This window comes from Rhinoderma darwinii, unplaced genomic scaffold (genome assembly GCF_050947455.1).
Source record: "Rhinoderma darwinii isolate aRhiDar2 unplaced genomic scaffold, aRhiDar2.hap1 Scaffold_959, whole genome shotgun sequence".
In the NCBI taxonomy this organism is placed as follows: Eukaryota; Metazoa; Chordata; class Amphibia; order Anura; family Rhinodermatidae; genus Rhinoderma; species Rhinoderma darwinii.
In genome coordinates this window covers 87,894-107,311 of record NW_027464534.1, presented here as the reverse complement: position 1 = coordinate 107,311, position 19,418 = coordinate 87,894, and the positions used below count along the sequence as shown (strand labels likewise).

Below are 19,418 nucleotides of genomic sequence, written 5' to 3'. Positions count from 1 at the left end.
CCACAAGAGGGAGACAAGGGACTGCAAAATGGAAAATAGGCATCCACCAACTTTACAGACAACTTCTCCTTGCTCCTACAACCTCCATCCTTGCACAGTTTGTTATTCTTCTAGGTAACATAGTAACAAATCCAAATTGCTGCTCTCTTTGTAGGCAAGCAAGGCTTTGTTGCAACTGCAATTCTTACTTCTTCTTGAAATGTAGGGACGACAGTACATTCCATCACATCCATCTAGTGTACACAGGTAGGTCCATTGTGGCGGGCAGGCGAGCGGGCGGGCTGCTTTATTGGCTGTTTGCTGTTCCCCTACTCCACTCCACTATTTGACTGTTGTGCTGCATCAATCAATCAATCAATCAATCAATCAATCAATCAATCAATCAATCAGTGGCTGGCTCAGGTGCAGCTCTTTAACTTACCTAAAAGGGAGGGCGGAGAGAAGACAAGGAAGGTGAATGAGGTGTTCCAATGTGAAATGCCGGAAACACAGAAACACAGACGACACACAACAAGAGGTGGCAATCTATTCATTAATTGCATTTAATCAATGAGCTCATTATCACTCATGCATTGTCCAACAGGTGTTGAAATAATGGGATTAAAAGGGGAGATCCCTTCAGAAAGACAGAAACAATAGCAAAGACAAAAAACACTTTTGGAATCTGCTTTTAGTCAACACATAAGGAAAGGGTGCACCGGTCCTGGAAATACTGCAATACCAGGTCAATGCGTGGAGTGGACAGAGCAAGCTCTATTTCCATCTCCCTGTTCTAAAAATCCATTTAATATATGGTCCCCAGATAGGGGACGTATCAGATATTAAACTGATAAGAACAGATACTACACTTGATCTTAGCCAAAAGGCCGAGAAGCGATAACCCGAACGGGCCGCGCGTTGCCCGAGCCTGCCCGATACTGCTGTTCAGCCCTTGCAGCGATTCAGCCTACTTCTAGGCAATTCCATGGGGCCCTGCAGGCTCACACACTCACAGCTACACGGGAGGTGAATAAAGGCCGGAGAGGAAGCCAGACAGGATTTGCTTCTTTTGCTTGCACCACAATGCAGTGCTGAAAGAGGAGGAATCTACATAAAAACGCCTTCCTGGCAACGCCCAAATGCCCTGCTGCCATGCAGATAAACACTGGCAGCGGCAGCAAGTGCATGCCCACAGCCACCCCTTGTTCCTTCACACCTTGTATCAGCTGTAATCCAGTCCAGTCCAGTGCTGCCTGCTGAGCAGCACTGACCAACACTGCCTGGGCCCAGGCTTTTATCTCTGAGGCCCCATTATGATGTCAGAAAGCTGGCTCTGGAATCCTGAGGGCTCCACTATGACACGTGCAAAGTTCCGTCTGAACTTTATATAAGACGGTGAGGCTCAGTCAGTCACTCAGTGTTGCCTGAGAGGGCAACACTGCAACAGCCGGCCGCCAGGCTGTCTTTTTTTTGCACAGCTAGTTGCCTCCAGGAGGCCACAAGAGGGAGACAAGGGACTGCAAAATGGAAAATAGGCATCCACCAACTTTACAGACAACTTCTCCTTGCTCCTACAACCTCCATCCTTGCACAGTTTGTTATTCTTCTAGGTAACATAGTAACAAATCCAAATTGCTGCTCTCTTTGTAGGCAAGCAAGGCTTTGTTGCAACTGCAATTCTTACTTCTTCTTGAAATGTAGGGACGACAGTACATTCCATCACATCCATCTAGTGTACACAGGTAGGTCCATTGTGGCGGGCAGGCGAGCGGGCGGGCTGCTTTATTGGCTGTTTGCTGTTCCCCTACTCCACTCCACTATTTGACTGTTGTGCTGCATCAATCAATCAATCAATCAATCAATCAATCAATCAATCAATCAGTGGCTGGCTCAGGTGCAGCTCTTTAACTTACCTAAAAGGGAGGGCGGAGAGAAGACAAGGAAGGTGAATGAGGTGTTCCAATGTGAAATGCCGGAAACACAGAAACACAGACGACACACAACAAGAGGTGGCAATCTATTCATTAATTGCATTTAATCAATGAGCTCATTATCACTCATGCATTGTCCAACAGGTGTTGAAATAATGGGATTAAAAGGGGAGATCCCTTCAGAAAGACAGAAACAATAGCAAAGACAAAAAACACTTTTGGAATCTGCTTTTAGTCAACACATAAGGAAAGGGTGCACCGGTCCTGGAAATACTGCAATACCAGGTCAATGCGTGGAGTGGACAGAGCAAGCTCTATTTCCATCTCCCTGTTCTAAAAATCCATTTAATATATGGTCCCCAGATAGGGGACGTATCAGATATTAAACTGATAAGAACAGATACTACACTTGATCTTAGCCAAAAGGCCGAGAAGCGATAACCCGAATGGGCCGCGCGTTGCCCGAGCCTGCCCGATACTGCTGTTCAGCCCTTGCAGCGATTCAGCCTACTTCTAGGCAATTCCATGGGGCCCTGCAGGCTCACACACTCACAGCTACACGGGAGGTGAATAAAGGCCGGAGAGGAAGCCAGACAGGATTTGCTTCTTTTGCTTGCACCACAATGCAGTGCTGAAAGAGGAGGAATCTACATAAAAACGCCTTCCTGGCAACGCCCAAATGCCCTGCTGCCATGCAGATAAACACTGGCAGCGGCAGCAAGTGCATGCCCACAGCCACCCCTTGTTCCTTCACACCTTGTATCAGCTGTAATCCAGTCCAGTCCAGTGCTGCCTGCTGAGCAGCACTGACCAACACTGCCTGGGCCCAGGCTTTTATCTCTGAGGCCCCATTATGATGTCAGAAAGCTGGCTCTGGAATCCTGAGGGCTCCACTATGACACGTGCAAAGTTCCGTCTGAACTTTATATAAGACGGTGAGGCTCAGTCAGTCACTCAGTGTTGCCTTAGAGGGCAACACTGCAACAGCCGGCCGCCAGGCTGTCTTTTTTTTGCACAGCTAGTTGCCTCCAGGAGGCCACAAGAGGGAGACAAGGGACTGCAAAATGGAAAATAGGCATCCACCAACTTTACAGACAACTTCTCCTTGCTCCTACAACCTCCATCCTTGCACAGTTTGTTATTCTTCTAGGTAACATAGTAACAAATCCAAATTGCTGCTCTCTTTGTAGGCAATCAAGGCTTTGTTGCAACTGCAATTCTTACTTCTTCTTGAAATGTAGGGACGACAGTACATTCCATCACATCCATCTAGTGTACACAGGTAGGTCCATTGTGGCGGGCAGGCGAGCGGGCGGGCTGCTTTATTGGCTGTTTGCTGTTCCCCTACTCCACTCCACTATTTGACTGTTGTGCTGCATCAATCAATCAATCAATCAATCAATCAATCAATCAGTGGCTGGCTCAGGTGCAGCTCTTTAACTTACCTAAAAGGGAGGGCGGAGAGAAGACAAGGAAGGTGAATGAGGTGTTCCAATGTGAAATGCCGGAAACACAGAAACACAGACGACACACAACAAGAGGTGGCAATCTATTCATTAATTGCATTTAATCAATGAGCTCATTATCACTCATGCATTGTCCAACAGGTGTTGAAATAATGGGATTAAAAGGGGAGATCCCTTCAGAAAGACAGAAACAATAGCAAAGACAAAAAACACTTTTGGAATCTGCTTTTAGTCAACACATAAGGAAAGGGTGCACCGGTCCTGGAAATACTGCAATACCAGGTCAATGCGTGGAGTGGACAGAGCAAGCTCTATTTCCATCTCCCTGTTCTAAAAATCCATTTAATATATGGTCCCCAGATAGGGGACGTATCAGATATTAAACTGATAAGAACAGATACTACACTTGATCTTAGCCAAAAGGCCGAGAAGCGATAACCCGAACGGGCCGCGCGTTGCCCGAGCCTGCCCGATACTGCTGTTCAGCCCTTGCAGCGATTCAGCCTACTTCTAGGCAATTCCATGGGGCCCTGCAGGCTCACACACTCACAGCTACACGGGAGGTGAATAAAGGCCGGAGAGGAAGCCAGACAGGATTTGCTTCTTTTGCTTGCACCACAATGCAGTGCTGAAAGAGGAGGAATCTACATAAAAACGCCTTCCTGGCAACGCCCAAATGCCCTGCTGCCATGCAGATAAACACTGGCAGCGGCAGCAAGTGCATGCCCACAGCCACCCCTTGTTCCTTCACACCTTGTATCAGCTGTAATCCAGTCCAGTCCAGTGCTGCCTGCTGAGCAGCACTGACCAACACTGCCTGGGCCCAGGCTTTTATCTCTGAGGCCCCATTATGATGTCAGAAAGCTGGCTCTGGAATCCTGAGGGCTCCACTATGACACGTGCAAAGTTCCGTCTGAACTTTATATAAGACGGTGAGGCTCAGTCAGTCACTCAGTGTTGCCTGAGAGGGCAACACTGCAACAGCCGGCCGCCAGGCTGTCTTTTTTTTGCACAGCTAGTTGCCTCCAGGAGGCCACAAGAGGGAGACAAGGGACTGCAAAATGGAAAATAGGCATCCACCAACTTTACAGACAACTTCTCCTTGCTCCTACAACCTCCATCCTTGCACAGTTTGTTATTCTTCTAGGTAACATAGTAACAAATCCAAATTGCTGCTCTCTTTGTAGGCAAGCAAGGCTTTGTTGCAACTGCAATTCTTACTTCTTCTTGAAATGTAGGGACGACAGTACATTCCATCACATCCATCTAGTGTACACAGGTAGGTCCATTGTGGCGGGCAGGCGAGCGGGCGGGCTGCTTTATTGGCTGTTTGCTGTTCCCCTACTCCACTCCACTATTTGACTGTTGTGCTGCATCAATCAATCAATCAATCAATCAATCAATCAATCAATCAATCAATCAATCAGTGGCTGGCTCAGGTGCAGCTCTTTAACTTACCTAAAAGGGAGGGCGGAGAGAAGACAAGGAAGGTGAATGAGGTGTTCCAATGTGAAATGCCGGAAACACAGAAACACAGACGACACACAACAAGAGGTGGCAATCTATTCATTAATTGCATTTAATCAATGAGCTCATTATCACTCATGCATTGTCCAACAGGTGTTGAAATAATGGGATTAAAAGGGGAGATCCCTTCAGAAAGACAGAAACAATAGCAAAGACAAAAAACACTTTTGGAATCTGCTTTTAGTCAACACATAAGGAAAGGGTGCACCGGTCCTGGAAATACTGCAATACCAGGTCAATGCGTGGAGTGGACAGAGCAAGCTCTATTTCCATCTCCCTGTTCTAAAAATCCATTTAATATATGGTCCCCAGATAGGGGACGTATCAGATATTAAACTGATAAGAACAGATACTACACTTGATCTTAGCCAAAAGGCCGAGAAGCGATAACCCGAACGGGCCGCGCGTTGCCCGAGCCTGCCCGATACTGCTGTTCAGCCCTTGCAGCGATTCAGCCTACTTCTAGGCAATTCCATGGGGCCCTGCAGGCTCACACACTCACAGCTACACGGGAGGTGAATAAAGGCCGGAGAGGAAGCCAGACAGGATTTGCTTCTTTTGCTTGCACCACAATGCAGTGCTGAAAGAGGAGGAATCTACATAAAAACGCCTTCCTGGCAACGCCCAAATGCCCTGCTGCCATGCAGATAAACACTGGCAGCGGCAGCAAGTGCATGCCCACAGCCACCCCTTGTTCCTTCACACCTTGTATCAGCTGTAATCCAGTCCAGTCCAGTGCTGCCTGCTGAGCAGCACTGACCAACACTGCCTGGGCCCAGGCTTTTATCTCTGAGGCCCCATTATGATGTCAGAAAGCTGGCTCTGGAATCCTGAGGGCTCCACTATGACACGTGCAAAGTTCCGTCTGAACTTTATATAAGACGGTGAGGCTCAGTCAGTCACTCAGTGTTGCCTTAGAGGGCAACACTGCAACAGCCGGCCGCCAGGCTGTCTTTTTTTTGCACAGCTAGTTGCCTCCAGGAGGCCACAAGAGGGAGACAAGGGACTGCAAAATGGAAAATAGGCATCCACCAACTTTACAGACAACTTCTCCTTGCTCCTACAACCTCCATCCTTGCACAGTTTGTTATTCTTCTAGGTAACATAGTAACAAATCCAAATTGCTGCTCTCTTTGTAGGCAAGCAAGGCTTTGTTGCAACTGCAATTCTTACTTCTTCTTGAAATGTAGGGACGACAGTACATTCCATCACATCCATCTAGTGTACACAGGTAGGTCCATTGTGGCGGGCAGGCGAGCGGGCGGGCTGCTTTATTGGCTGTTTGCTGTTCCCCTACTCCACTCCACTATTTGACTGTTGTGCTGCATCAATCAATCAATCAATCAATCAATCAATCAATCAATCAATCAATCAATCAATCAATCAATCAGTGGCTGGCTCAGGTGCAGCTCTTTAACTTACCTAAAAGGGAGGGCGGAGAGAAGACAAGGAAGGTGAATGAGGTGTTCCAATGTGAAATGCCGGAAACACAGAAACACAGACGACACACAACAAGAGGTGGCAATCTATTCATTAATTGCATTTAATCAATGAGCTCATTATCACTCATGCATTGTCCAACAGGTGTTGAAATAATGGGATTAAAAGGGGAGATCCCTTCAGAAAGACAGAAACAATAGCAAAGACAAAAAACACTTTTGGAATCTGCTTTTAGTCAACACATAAGGAAAGGGTGCACCGGTCCTGGAAATACTGCAATACCAGGTCAATGCGTGGAGTGGACAGAGCAAGCTCTATTTCCATCTCCCTGTTCTAAAAATCCATTTAATATATGGTCCCCAGATAGGGGACGTATCAGATATTAAACTGATAAGAACAGATACTACACTTGATCTTAGCCAAAAGGCCGAGAAGCGATAACCCGAACGGGCCGCGCGTTGCCCGAGCCTGCCCGATACTGCTGTTCAGCCCTTGCAGCGATTCAGCCTACTTCTAGGCAATTCCATGGGGCCCTGCAGGCTCACACACTCACAGCTACACGGGAGGTGAATAAAGGCCGGAGAGGAAGCCAGACAGGATTTGCTTCTTTTGCTTGCACCACAATGCAGTGCTGAAAGAGGAGGAATCTACATAAAAACGCCTTCCTGGCAACGCCCAAATGCCCTGCTGCCATGCAGATAAACACTGGCAGCGGCAGCAAGTGCATGCCCACAGCCACCCCTTGTTCCTTCACACCTTGTATCAGCTGTAATCCAGTCCAGTCCAGTGCTGCCTGCTGAGCAGCACTGACCAACACTGCCTGGGCCCAGGCTTTTATCTCTGAGGCCCCATTATGATGTCAGAAAGCTGGCTCTGGAATCCTGAGGGCTCCACTATGACACGTGCAAAGTTCCGTCTGAACTTTATATAAGACGGTGAGGCTCAGTCAGTCACTCAGTGTTGCCTGAGAGGGCAACACTGCAACAGCCGGCCGCCAGGCTGTCTTTTTTTTGCACAGCTAGTTGCCTCCAGGAGGCCACAAGAGGGAGACAAGGGACTGCAAAATGGAAAATAGGCATCCACCAACTTTACAGACAACTTCTCCTTGCTCCTACAACCTCCATCCTTGCACAGTTTGTTATTCTTCTAGGTAACATAGTAACAAATCCAAATTGCTGCTCTCTTTGTAGGCAAGCAAGGCTTTGTTGCAACTGCAATTCTTACTTCTTCTTGAAATGTAGGGACGACAGTACATTCCATCACATCCATCTAGTGTACACAGGTAGGTCCATTGTGGCGGGCAGGCGAGCGGGCGGGCTGCTTTATTGGCTGTTTGCTGTTCCCCTACTCCACTATTTGACTGTTGTGCTGCATCAATCAATCAATCAATCAATCAATCAATCAATCAATCAATCAATCAATCAGTGGCTGGCTCAGGTGCAGCTCTTTAACTTACCTAAAAGGGAGGGCGGAGAGAAGACAAGGAAGGTGAATGAGGTGTTCCAATGTGAAATGCCGGAAACACAGAAACACAGACGACACACAACAAGAGGTGGCAATCTATTCATTAATTGCATTTAATCAATGAGCTCATTATCACTCATGCATTGTCCAACAGGTGTTGAAATAATGGGATTAAAAGGGGAGATCCCTTCAGAAAGACAGAAACAATAGCAAAGACAAAAAACACTTTTGGAATCTGCTTTTAGTCAACACATAAGGAAAGGGTGCACCGGTCCTGGAAATACTGCAATACCAGGTCAATGCGTGGAGTGGACAGAGCAAGCTCTATTTCCATCTCCCTGTTCTAAAAATCCATTTAATATATGGTCCCCGGATAGGGGACGTATCAGATATTAAACTGATAAGAACAGATACTACACTTGATCTTAGCCAAAAGGCCGAGAAGCGATAACCCGAACGGGCCGCGCGTTGCCCGAGCCTGCCCGATACTGCTGTTCAGCCCTTGCAGCGATTCAGCCTACTTCTAGGCAATTCCATGGGGCCCTGCAGGCTCACACACTCACAGCTACACGGGAGGTGAATAAAGGCCGGAGAGGAAGCCAGACAGGATTTGCTTCTTTTGCTTGCACCACAATGCAGTGCTGAAAGAGGAGGAATCTACATAAAAACGCCTTCCTGGCAACGCCCAAATGCCCTGCTGCCATGCAGATAAACACTGGCAGCGGCAGCAAGTGCATGCCCACAGCCACCCCTTGTTCCTTCACACCTTGTATCAGCTGTAATCCAGTCCAGTCCAGTGCTGCCTGCTGAGCAGCACTGACCAACACTGCCTGGGCCCAGGCTTTTATCTCTGAGGCCCCATTATGATGTCAGAAAGCTGGCTCTGGAATCCTGAGGGCTCCACTATGACACGTGCAAAGTTCCGTCTGAACTTTATATAAGACGGTGAGGCTCAGTCAGTCACTCAGTGTTGCCTGAGAGGGCAACACTGCAACAGCCGGCCGCCAGGCTGTCTTTTTTTTGCACAGCTAGTTGCCTCCAGGAGGCCACAAGAGGGAGACAAGGGACTGCAAAATGGAAAATAGGCATCCACCAACTTTACAGACAACTTCTCCTTGCTCCTACAACCTCCATCCTTGCACAGTTTGTTATTCTTCTAGGTAACATAGTAACAAATCCAAATTGCTGCTCTCTTTGTAGGCAAGCAAGGCTTTGTTGCAACTGCAATTCTTACTTCTTCTTGAAATGTAGGGACGACAGTACATTCCATCACATCCATCTAGTGTACACAGGTAGGTCCATTGTGGCGGGCAGGCGAGCGGGCGGGCTGCTTTATTGGCTGTTTGCTGTTCCCCTACTCCACTCCACTATTTGACTGTTGTGCTGCATCAATCAATCAATCAATCAATCAATCAATCAATCAATCAATCAATCAATCAATCAGTGGCTGGCTCAGGTGCAGCTCTTTAACTTACCTAAAAGGGAGGGCGGAGAGAAGACAAGGAAGGTGAATGAGGTGTTCCAATGTGAAATGCCGGAAACACAGAAACACAGACGACACACAACAAGAGGTGGCAATCTATTCATTAATTGCATTTAATCAATGAGCTCATTATCACTCATGCATTGTCCAACAGGTGTTGAAATAATGGGATTAAAAGGGGAGATCCCTTCAGAAAGACAGAAACAATAGCAAAGACAAAAAACACTTTTGGAATCTGCTTTTAGTCAACACATAAGGAAAGGGTGCACCGGTCCTGGAAATACTGCAATACCAGGTCAATGCGTGGAGTGGACAGAGCAAGCTCTATTTCCATCTCCCTGTTCTAAAAATCCATTTAATATATGGTCCCCAGATAGGGGACGTATCAGATATTAAACTGATAAGAACAGATACTACACTTGATCTTAGCCAAAAGGCCGAGAAGCGATAACCCGAACGGGCCGCGCGTTGCCCGAGCCTGCCCGATACTGCTGTTCAGCCCTTGCAGCGATTCAGCCTACTTCTAGGCAATTCCATGGGGCCCTGCAGGCTCACACACTCACAGCTACACGGGAGGTGAATAAAGGCCGGAGAGGAAGCCAGACAGGATTTGCTTCTTTTGCTTGCACCACAATGCAGTGCTGAAAGAGGAGGAATCTACATAAAAACGCCTTCCTGGCAACGCCCAAATGCCCTGCTGCCATGCAGATAAACACTGGCAGCGGCAGCAAGTGCATGCCCACAGCCACCCCTTGTTCCTTCACACCTTGTATCAGCTGTAATCCAGTCCAGTCCAGTGCTGCCTGCTGAGCAGCACTGACCAACACTGCCTGGGCCCAGGCTTTTATCTCTGAGGCCCCATTATGATGTCAGAAAGCTGGCTCTGGAATCCTGAGGGCTCCACTATGACACGTGCAAAGTTCCGTCTGAACTTTATATAAGACGGTGAGGCTCAGTCAGTCACTCAGTGTTGCCTGAGAGGGCAACACTGCAACAGCCGGCCGCCAGGCTGTCTTTTTTTTGCACAGCTAGTTGCCTCCAGGAGGCCACAAGAGGGAGACAAGGGACTGCAAAATGGAAAATAGGCATCCACCAACTTTACAGACAACTTCTCCTTGCTCCTACAACCTCCATCCTTGCACAGTTTGTTATTCTTCTAGGTAACATAGTAACAAATCCAAATTGCTGCTCTCTTTGTAGGCAAGCAAGGCTTTGTTGCAACTGCAATTCTTACTTCTTCTTGAAATGTAGGGACGACAGTACATTCCATCACATCCATCTAGTGTACACAGGTAGGTCCATTGTGGCGGGCAGGCGAGCGGGCGGGCTGCTTTATTGGCTGTTTGCTGTTCCCCTACTCCACTCCACTATTTGACTGTTGTGCTGCATCAATCAATCAATCAATCAATCAATCAATCAATCAATCAATCAATCAATCAATCAATCAATCAGTGGCTGGCTCAGGTGCAGCTCTTTAACTTACCTAAAAGGGAGGGCGGAGAGAAGACAAGGAAGGTGAATGAGGTGTTCCAATGTGAAATGCCGGAAACACAGAAACACAGACGACACACAACAAGAGGTGGCAATCTATTCATTAATTGCATTTAATCAATGAGCTCATTATCACTCATGCATTGTCCAACAGGTGTTGAAATAATGGGATTAAAAGGGGAGATCCCTTCAGAAAGACAGAAACAATAGCAAAGACAAAAAACACTTTTGGAATCTGCTTTTAGTCAACACATAAGGAAAGGGTGCACCGGTCCTGGAAATACTGCAATACCAGGTCAATGCGTGGAGTGGACAGAGCAAGCTCTATTTCCATCTCCCTGTTCTAAAAATCCATTTAATATATGGTCCCCAGATAGGGGATGTATCAGATATTAAACTGATAAGAACAGATACTACACTTGATCTTAGCCAAAAGGCCGAGAAGCGATAACCCGAACGGGCCGCGCGTTGCCCGAGCCTGCCCGATACTGCTGTTCAGCCCTTGCAGCGATTCAGCCTACTTCTAGGCAATTCCATGGGGCCCTGCAGGCTCACACACTCACAGCTACACGGGAGGTGAATAAAGGCCGGAGAGGAAGCCAGACAGGATTTGCTTCTTTTGCTTGCACCACAATGCAGTGCTGAAAGAGGAGGAATCTACATAAAAACGCCTTCCTGGCAACGCCCAAATGCCCTGCTGCCATGCAGATAAACACTGGCAGCGGCAGCAAGTGCATGCCCACAGCCACCCCTTGTTCCTTCACACCTTGTATCAGCTGTAATCCAGTCCAGTCCAGTGCTGCCTGCTGAGCAGCACTGACCAACACTGCCTGGGCCCAGGCTTTTATCTCTGAGGCCCCATTATGATGTCAGAAAGCTGGCTCTGGAATCCTGAGGGCTCCACTATGACACGTGCAAAGTTCCGTCTGAACTTTATATAAGACGGTGAGGCTCAGTCAGTCACTCAGTGTTGCCTGAGAGGGCAACACTGCAACAGCCGGCCGCCAGGCTGTCTTTTTTTTGCACAGCTAGTTGCCTCCAGGAGGCCACAAGAGGGAGACAAGGGACTGCAAAATGGAAAATAGGCATCCACCAACTTTACAGACAACTTCTCCTTGCTCCTACAACCTCCATCCTTGCACAGTTTGTTATTCTTCTAGGTAACATAGTAACAAATCCAAATTGCTGCTCTCTTTGTAGGCAAGCAAGGCTTTGTTGCAACTGCAATTCTTACTTCTTCTTGAAATGTAGGGACGACAGTACATTCCATCACATCCATCTAGTGTACACAGGTAGGTCCATTGTGGCGGGCAGGCGAGCGGGCGGGCTGCTTTATTGGCTGTTTGCTGTTCCCCTACTCCACTCCACTATTTGACTGTTGTGCTGCATCAATCAATCAATCAATCAATCAATCAATCAATCAATCAATCAATCAATCAGTGGCTGGCTCAGGTGCAGCTCTTTAACTTACCTAAAAGGGAGGGCGGAGAGAAGACAAGGAAGGTGAATGAGGTGTTCCAATGTGAAATGCCGGAAACACAGAAACACAGACGACACACAACAAGAGGTGGCAATCTATTCATTAATTGCATTTAATCAATGAGCTCATTATCACTCATGCATTGTCCAACAGGTGTTGAAATAATGGGATTAAAAGGGGAGATCCCTTCAGAAAGACAGAAACAATAGCAAAGACAAAAAACACTTTTGGAATCTGCTTTTAGTCAACACATAAGGAAAGGGTGCACCGGTCCTGGAAATACTGCAATACCAGGTCAATGCGTGGAGTGGACAGAGCAAGCTCTATTTCCATCTCCCTGTTCTAAAAATCCATTTAATATATGGTCCCCAGATAGGGGACGTATCAGATATTAAACTGATAAGAACAGATACTACACTTGATCTTAGCCAAAAGGCCGAGAAGCGATAACCCGAACGGGCCGCGCGTTGCCCGAGCCTGCCCGATACTGCTGTTCAGCCCTTGCAGCGATTCAGCCTACTTCTAGGCAATTCCATGGGGCCCTGCAGGCTCACACACTCACAGCTACACGGGAGGTGAATAAAGGCCGGAGAGGAAGCCAGACAGGATTTGCTTCTTTTGCTTGCACCACAATGCAGTGCTGAAAGAGGAGGAATCTACATAAAAACGCCTTCCTGGCAACGCCCAAATGCCCTGCTGCCATGCAGATAAACACTGGCAGCGGCAGCAAGTGCATGCCCACAGCCACCCCTTGTTCCTTCACACCTTGTATCAGCTGTAATCCAGTCCAGTCCAGTGCTGCCTGCTGAGCAGCACTGACCAACACTGCCTGGGCCCAGGCTTTTATCTCTGAGGCCCCATTATGATGTCAGAAAGCTGGCTCTGGAATCCTGAGGGCTCCACTATGACACGTGCAAAGTTCCGTCTGAACTTTATATAAGACGGTGAGGCTCAGTCAGTCACTCAGTGTTGCCTGAGAGGGCAACACTGCAACAGCCGGCCGCCAGGCTGTCTTTTTTTTGCACAGCTAGTTGCCTCCAGGAGGCCACAAGAGGGAGACAAGGGACTGCAAAATGGAAAATAGGCATCCACCAACTTTACAGACAACTTCTCCTTGCTCCTACAACCTCCATCCTTGCACAGTTTGTTATTCTTCTAGGTAACAAAGTAACAAATCCAAATTGCTGCTCTCTTTGTAGGCAAGCAAGGCTTTGTTGCAACTGCAATTCTTACTTCTTCTTGAAATGTAGGGACGACAGTACATTCCATCACATCCATCTAGTGTACACAGGTAGGTCCATTGTGGCGGGCAGGCGAGCGGGCGGGCTGCTTTATTGGCTGTTTGCTGTTCCCCTACTCCACTCCACTATTTGACTGTTGTGCTGCATCAATCAATCAATCAATCAATCAATCAATCAATCAATCAATCAGTGGCTGGCTCAGGTGCAGCTCTTTAACTTACCTAAAAGGGAGGGCGGAGAGAAGACAAGGAAGGTGAATGAGGTGTTCCAATGTGAAATGCCGGAAACACAGAAACACAGACGACACACAACAAGAGGTGGCAATCTATTCATTAATTGCATTTAATCAATGAGCTCATTATCACTCATGCATTGTCCAACAGGTGTTGAAATAATGGGATTAAAAGGGGAGATCCCTTCAGAAAGACAGAAGCAATAGCAAAGACAAAAAACACTTTTGGAATCTGCTTTTAGTCAACACATAAGGAAAGGGTGCACCGGTCCTGGAAATACTGCAATACCAGGTCAATGCGTGGAGTGGACAGAGCAAGCTCTATTTCCATCTCCCTGTTCTAAAAATCCATTTAATATATGGTCCCCAGATAGGGGACGTATCAGATATTAAACTGATAAGAACAGATACTACACTTGATCTTAGCCAAAAGGCCGAGAAGCGATAACCCGAACGGGCCGCGCGTTGCCCGAGCCTGCCCGATACTGCTGTTCAGCCCTTGCAGCGATTCAGCCTACTTCTAGGCAATTCCATGGGGCCCTGCAGGCTCACACACTCACAGCTACACGGGAGGTGAATAAAGGCCGGAGAGGAAGCCAGACAGGATTTGCTTCTTTTGCTTGCACCACAATGCAGTGCTGAAAGAGGAGGAATCTACATAAAAACGCCTTCCTGGCAACGCCCAAATGCCCTGCTGCCATGCAGATAAACACTGGCAGCGGCAGCAAGTGCATGCCCACAGCCACCCCTTGTTCCTTCACACCTTGTATCAGCTGTAATCCAGTCCAGTCCAGTGCTGCCTGCTGAGCAGCACTGACCAACACTGCCTGGGCCCAGGCTTTTATCTCTGAGGCCCCATTATGATGTCAGAAAGCTGGCTCTGGAATCCTGAGGGCTCCACTATGACACGTGCAAAGTTCCGTCTGAACTTTATATAAGACGGTGAGGCTCAGTCAGTCACTCAGTGTTGCCTGAGAGGGCAACACTGCAACAGCCGGCCGCCAGGCTGTCTTTTTTTTGCACAGCTAGTTGCCTCCAGGAGGCCACAAGAGGGAGACAAGGGACTGCAAAATGGAAAATAGGCATCCACCAACTTTACAGACAACTTCTCCTTGCTCCTACAACCTCCATCCTTGCACAGTTTGTTATTCTTCTAGGTAACATAGTAACAAATCCAAATTGCTGCTCTCTTTGTAGGCAAGCAAGGCTTTGTTGCAACTGCAATTCTTACTTCTTCTTGAAATGTAGGGACGACAGTACATTCCATCACATCCATCTAGTGTACACAGGTAGGTCCATTGTGGCGGGCAGGCGAGCGGGCGGGCTGCTTTATTGGCTGTTTGCTGTTCCCCTACTCCACTCCACTATTTGACTGTTGTGCTGCATCAATCAATCAATCAATCAATCAATCAATCAATCAATCAATCAATCAATCAGTGGCTGGCTCAGGTGCAGCTCTTTAACTTACCTAAAAGGGAGGGCGGAGAGAAGACAAGGAAGGTGAATGAGGTGTTCCAATGTGAAATGCCGGAAACACAGAAACACAGACGACACACAACAAGAGGTGGCAATCTATTCATTAATTGCATTTAATCAATGAGCTCATTATCACTCATGCATTGTCCAACAGGTGTTGAAATAATGGGATTAAAAGGGGAGATCCCTTCAGAAAGACAGAAACAATAGCAAAGACAAAAAACACTTTTGGAATCTGCTTTTAGTCAACACATAAGGAAAGGGTGCACCGGTCCTGGAAATACTGCAATACCAGGTCAATGCGTGGAGTGGACAGAGCAAGCTCTATTTCCATCTCCCTGTTCTAAAAATCCATTTAATATATGGTCCCCAGATAGGGGACGTATCAGATATTAAACTGATAAGAACAGATACTACACTTGATCTTAGCCAAAAGGCCGAGAAGCGATAACCCGAACGGGCCGCGCGTTGCCCGAGCCTGCCCGATACTGCTGTTCAGCCCTTGCAGCGATTCAGCCTACTTCTAGGCAATTCCATGGGGCCCTGCAGGCTCACACACTCACAGCTACACGGGAGGTGAATAAAGGCCGGAGAGGAAGCCAGACAGGATTTGCTTCTTTTGCTTGCACCACAATGCAGTGCTGAAAGAGGAGGAATCTACATAAAAACGCCTTCCTGGCAACGCCCAAATGCCCTGCTGCCATGCAGATAAACACTGGCAGCGGCAGCAAGTGCATGCCCACAGCCACCCCTTGTTCCTTCACACCTTGTATCAGCTGTAATCCAGTCCAGTCCAGTGCTGCCTGCTGAGCAGCACTGACCAACACTGCCTGGGCCCAGGCTTTTATCTCTGAGGCCCCATTATGATGTCAGAAAGCTGGCTCTGGAATCCTGAGGGCTCCACTATGACACGTGCAAAGTTCCGTCTGAACTTTATATAAGACGGTGAGGCTCAGTCAGTCACTCAGTGTTGCCTGAGAGGGCAACACTGCAACAGCCGGCCGCCAGGCTGTCTTTTTTTTGCACAGCTAGTTGCCTCCAGGAGGCCACAAGAGGGAGACAAGGGACTGCAAAATGGAAAATAGGCATCCACCAACTTTACAGACAACTTCTCCTTGCTCCTACAACCTCCATCCTTGCACAGTTTGTTATTCTTCTAGGTAACATAGTAACAAATCCAAATTGCTGCTCTCTTTGTAGGCAAGCAAGGCTTTGTTGCAACTGCAATTCTTACTTCTTCTTGAAATGTAGGGACGACAGTACATTCCATCACATCCATCTAGTGTACACAGGTAGGTCCATTGTGGCGGGCAGGCGAGCGGGCGGGCTGCTTTATTGGCTGTTTGCTGTTCCCCTACTCCACTCCACTATTTGACTGTTGTGCTGCATCAATCAATCAATCAATCAATCAATCAATCAATCAATCAATCAATCAATCAATCAATCAATCAGTGGCTGGCTCAGGTGCAGCTCTTTAACTTACCTAAAAGGGAGGGCGGAGAGAAGACAAGGAAGGTGAATGAGGTGTTCCAATGTGAAATGCCGGAAACACAGAAACACAGACGACACACAACAAGAGGTGGCAATCTATTCATTAATTGCATTTAATCAATGAGCTCATTATCACTCATGCATTGTCCAACAGGTGTTGAAATAATGGGATTAAAAGGGGAGATCCCTTCAGAAAGACAGAAACAATAGCAAAGACAAAAAACACTTTTGGAATCTGCTTTTAGTCAACACATAAGGAAAGGGTGCACCGGTCCTGGAAATACTGCAATACCAGGTCAATGCGTGGAGTGGACAGAGCAAGCTCTATTTCCATCTCCCTGTTCTAAAAATCCATTTAATATATGGTCCCCAGATAGGGGACGTATCAGATATTAAACTGATAAGAACAGATACTACACTTGATCTTAGCCAAAAGGCCGAGAAGCGATAACCCGAACGGGCCGCGCGTTGCCCGAGCCTGCCCGATACTGCTGTTCAGCCCTTGCAGCGATTCAGCCTACTTCTAGGCAATTCCATGGGGCCCTGCAGGCTCACACACTCACAGCTACACGGGAGGTGAATAAAGGCCGGAGAGGAAGCCAGACAGGATTTGCTTCTTTTGCTTGCACCACAATGCAGTGCTGAAAGAGGAGGAATCTACATAAAAACGCCTTCCTGGCAACGCCCAAATGCCCTGCTGCCATGCAGATAAACACTGGCAGCGGCAGCAAGTGCATGCCCACAGCCACCCCTTGTTCCTTCACACCTTGTATCAGCTGTAATCCAGTCCAGTCCAGTGCTGCCTGCTGAGCAGCACTGACCAACACTGCCTGGGCCCAGGCTTTTATCTCTGAGGCCCCATTATGATGTCAGAAAGCTGGCTCTGGAATCCTGAGGGCTCCACTATGACACGTGCAAAGTTCCGTCTGAACTTTATATAAGACGGTGAGGCTCAGTCAGTCACTCAGTGTTGCCTGAGAGGGCAACACTGCAACAGCCGGCCGCCAGGCTGTCTTTTTTTTGCACAGCTAGTTGCCTCCAGGAGGCCACAAGAGGGAGACAAGGGACTGCAAAATGGAAAATAGGCATCCACCAACTTTACAGACAACTTCTCCTTGCTCCTACAACCTCCATCCTTGCACAGTTTGTTATTCTTCTAGGTAACATAGTAACAAATCCAAATTGCTGCTCTCTTTGTAGGCAAGCAAGGCTTTGTTGCAACTGCAATTCTTACTTCTTCTTGAAATGTAGGGACGACAGTACATTCCATCACATCCATCTAGTGTACACAGGTAGGTCCATTGTGGCGGGCAGGCGAGCGGGCGGGCTGCTTTATTGGCTGTTTGCTGTTCCCCTACTCCACTCCACTATTTGACTGTTGTGCTGCATCAATCAATCAATCAATCAATCAATCAATCAATCAATCAATCAATCAATCAATCAATCAATCAATCAGTGGCTGGCTCAGGTGCAGCTCTTTAACTTACCTAAAAGGGAGGGCGGAGAGAAGACAAGGAAGGTGAATGAGGTGTTCCAATGTGAAATGCCGGAAACACAGAAACACAGACGACACACAACAAGAGGTGGCAATCTATTCATTAATTGCATTTAATCAATGAGCTCATTATCACTCATGCATTGTCCAACAGGTGTTGAAATAATGGGATTAAAAGGGCAGATCCCTTCAGAAAGACAGAAACAATAGCAAAGACAAAAAACACTTTTGGAATCTGCTTTTAGTCAACACATAAGGAAAGGGTGCACCGGTCCTGGAAATACTGCAATACCAGGTCAATGCGTGGAGTGGACAGAGCAAGCTCTATTTCCATCTCCCTGTTCTAAAAATCCATTTAATATATGGTCCCCAGATAGGGGACGTATCAGATATTAAACTGATAAGAACAGATACTACACTTGATCTTAGCCAAAAGGCCGAGAAGCGATAACCCGAACGGGCCGCGCGTTGCCCGAGCCTGCCCGATACTGCTGTTCAGCCCTTGCAGCGATTCAGCCTACTTCTAGGCAATTCCATGGGGCCCTGCAGGCTCACACACTCACAGCTACACGGGAGGTGAATAAAGGCCGGAGAGGAAGCCAGACAGGATTTGCTTCTTTTGCTTGCACCACAATGCAGTGCTGAAAGAGGAGGAATCTACATAAAAACGCCTTCCTGGCAACGCCCAAATGCCCTGCTGCCATGCAGATAAACACTGGCAGCGGCAGCAAGTGCATGCCCACAGCCACCCCTTGTTCCTTCACACCTTGTATCAGCTGTAATCCAGTCCAGTCCAGTGCTGCCTGCTGAGCAGCACTGACCAACACTGCCTGGGCCCAGGCTTTTATCTCTGAGGCCCCATTATGATGTCAGAAAGCTGGCTCTGGAATCCTGAGGGCTCCACTATGACACGTGCAAAGTTCCGTCTGAACTTTATATAAGACGGTGAGGCTCAGTCAGTCACTCAGTGTTGCCTGAGAGGGCAACACTGCAACAGCCGGCCGCCAGGCTGTCTTTTTTTTGCACAGCTAGTTGCCTCCAGGAGGCCACAAGAGGGAGACAAGGGACTGCAAAATGGAAAATAGGCATCCACCAACTTTACAGACAACTTCTCCTTGCTCCTACAACCTCCATCCTTGCACAGTTTGTTATTCTTCTAGGTAACATAGTAACAAATCCAAATTGCTGCTCTCTTTGTAGGCAAGCAAGGCTTTGTTGCAAC

At 47.7% G+C, this 19,418-nt stretch overlaps 13 non-coding genes across 13 annotated transcripts; all 13 read right to left on the bottom strand.

Annotated features, from left to right (window-relative positions):
• Positions 1–687: 687 nt before the first annotated feature.
• Positions 688–878, bottom strand: LOC142733501 (U2 spliceosomal RNA). Its single transcript, XR_012880135.1, has one exon. It is a non-coding gene; the product is annotated as a U2 spliceosomal RNA (small nuclear RNA).
• Positions 879–2,158: 1,280 nt separating this feature from the next.
• Positions 2,159–2,349, bottom strand: LOC142733500 (U2 spliceosomal RNA). The gene has a single exon (XR_012880134.1). It is a non-coding gene; the product is annotated as a U2 spliceosomal RNA (small nuclear RNA).
• A 1,272-nt stretch (positions 2,350–3,621) lies between these two features.
• Positions 3,622–3,812, bottom strand: LOC142733499 (U2 spliceosomal RNA). The gene has a single exon (XR_012880133.1). It is a non-coding gene; the product is annotated as a U2 spliceosomal RNA (small nuclear RNA).
• Positions 3,813–5,100: 1,288 nt separating this feature from the next.
• On the bottom strand, positions 5,101–5,291 carry LOC142733498 (U2 spliceosomal RNA). Its single transcript, XR_012880132.1, has one exon. It is a non-coding gene; the product is annotated as a U2 spliceosomal RNA (small nuclear RNA).
• Positions 5,292–6,591: 1,300 nt separating this feature from the next.
• Positions 6,592–6,782, bottom strand: LOC142733497 (U2 spliceosomal RNA). Its single transcript, XR_012880131.1, has one exon. It is a non-coding gene; the product is annotated as a U2 spliceosomal RNA (small nuclear RNA).
• Positions 6,783–8,065: 1,283 nt separating this feature from the next.
• On the bottom strand, positions 8,066–8,256 carry LOC142733518 (U2 spliceosomal RNA). The gene has a single exon (XR_012880149.1). It is a non-coding gene; the product is annotated as a U2 spliceosomal RNA (small nuclear RNA).
• Positions 8,257–9,548: 1,292 nt separating this feature from the next.
• On the bottom strand, positions 9,549–9,739 carry LOC142733496 (U2 spliceosomal RNA). The gene has a single exon (XR_012880130.1). It is a non-coding gene; the product is annotated as a U2 spliceosomal RNA (small nuclear RNA).
• A 1,300-nt stretch (positions 9,740–11,039) lies between these two features.
• On the bottom strand, positions 11,040–11,230 carry LOC142733519 (U2 spliceosomal RNA). The gene has a single exon (XR_012880150.1). It is a non-coding gene; the product is annotated as a U2 spliceosomal RNA (small nuclear RNA).
• A 1,288-nt stretch (positions 11,231–12,518) lies between these two features.
• Positions 12,519–12,709, bottom strand: LOC142733495 (U2 spliceosomal RNA). The gene has a single exon (XR_012880129.1). It is a non-coding gene; the product is annotated as a U2 spliceosomal RNA (small nuclear RNA).
• Positions 12,710–13,989: 1,280 nt separating this feature from the next.
• Positions 13,990–14,180, bottom strand: LOC142733493 (U2 spliceosomal RNA). Its single transcript, XR_012880128.1, has one exon. It is a non-coding gene; the product is annotated as a U2 spliceosomal RNA (small nuclear RNA).
• A 1,288-nt stretch (positions 14,181–15,468) lies between these two features.
• LOC142733492 (U2 spliceosomal RNA) lies at positions 15,469–15,659 on the bottom strand. Its single transcript, XR_012880127.1, has one exon. It is a non-coding gene; the product is annotated as a U2 spliceosomal RNA (small nuclear RNA).
• A 1,300-nt stretch (positions 15,660–16,959) lies between these two features.
• On the bottom strand, positions 16,960–17,150 carry LOC142733490 (U2 spliceosomal RNA). The gene has a single exon (XR_012880125.1). It is a non-coding gene; the product is annotated as a U2 spliceosomal RNA (small nuclear RNA).
• A 1,304-nt stretch (positions 17,151–18,454) lies between these two features.
• LOC142733489 (U2 spliceosomal RNA) lies at positions 18,455–18,645 on the bottom strand. The gene has a single exon (XR_012880124.1). It is a non-coding gene; the product is annotated as a U2 spliceosomal RNA (small nuclear RNA).
• Between the last annotated feature and the right edge of the window lie 773 nt (positions 18,646–19,418).